Below are 1,177 nucleotides of genomic sequence, written 5' to 3'. Positions count from 1 at the left end.
AACACAATTTTGAAGAAGAACAAGGTCAGAAGACTGACACTACCTGACTTCAAGATTTTCAGTAAAGCCACAGTAATCAAGAAAGTATGCCATTGGTGGAGGAATAGATTAACAGATCAATGAAACATAACAGAAATCCAGAAATAGACTCACATAAATATAGTCAATTGATCTTTGACAAAGAAGCCAAGGGAATATAATGGGTCAAAGATAGTCTTTTCAATGAATGACCATGGAACACTGGAACATCACAGGCAAAAGAAAAAGATCCATGAAAGAAATCACTGATACACTGGACTTCATTAAAATTTAAAAATTCTCCTCTGTGAAAAACAATGCCAAGAAAATGAGAAAGTAAGTCATGGATTGGGAGAAAATATTCTCAAAAGACACATCTGATAAAGGATTGTTATCCAAAATATAGTTAAGTCCTAAAATCCAACAGTAAGAAAGCAAACAACCCAATTAAAAAATGGATTAAAGACACAATAGACAACTCACTAGAGAAGATATACAAATGGCAAATAAGCTTATGAAAAGATGTCCTGTGTCACATGTCATCAGGAAAATGCAAATTAAAACACTGTAAGATACCGCTACATGCCTATTAGAATGGCTGAAATCCAGAACACTGACAACACTGGTAAGGATGTGGAGCAATAGGAACTCTCATTCATTGCTGGTGGGAATGCAAACTGGTACAGCCACTTTGATACACAGTTTGGTAATTTCTTTCAAAACTAAACATACTCTTCACATATGATCCAGCAATTGTATTTTTTGATATTTACCCAAATGAGTTAAAAACTTATGTCTAGGTGGCCAGACAGGGAAGATGGACGGAGCTACAACATAAGTTTACTAAGATCTTAGTTTGGGAACTGTAATATATACAGGCAAATATTTACTTTAGTGATTTATGGCATTGCATCACTTAAATGTGTTAGGTGGCAAGAAGAAACAAGAGCCCTGACTCCCAGGAGCATGATGACCAGACGTATATTTTGTGAAGTTTGTTTTTTAAAATAAGTATCAGAGGCTTCTAGTCAAGATAGCAAAATAGACGGTCCCCAGAGTCACTCTCTCCCATGAATCAACCAATTTTCAACTATTAAAAAGCAACCACGGGCCGGCCCGGTGGCGCACTGGATAGTGCGCTGCTTGGGAAGCGCGGCGG

The 1,177-nt window shown here is 37.1% G+C and overlaps 1 protein-coding gene across 1 annotated transcript in view; it reads right to left on the bottom strand.

The window, feature by feature from the left end:
- Nucleotides 1–1,177, bottom strand: part of CSPG4 (chondroitin sulfate proteoglycan 4) — a 132,848-nt gene that overhangs the window by 47,688 nt on the left and 83,983 nt on the right. The window lies entirely within an intron of this gene.

Source organism: Galeopterus variegatus, unplaced genomic scaffold (assembly GCF_000696425.1).
Source record: "Galeopterus variegatus unplaced genomic scaffold, G_variegatus-3.0.2 Scaffold4068, whole genome shotgun sequence".
NCBI lineage: Eukaryota > Metazoa > Chordata > Mammalia > Dermoptera > Cynocephalidae > Galeopterus > Galeopterus variegatus.
The sequence above is the reverse complement of the archived record's forward strand: the minus strand, read 5'-3'. Positions and strand labels throughout refer to the sequence as shown.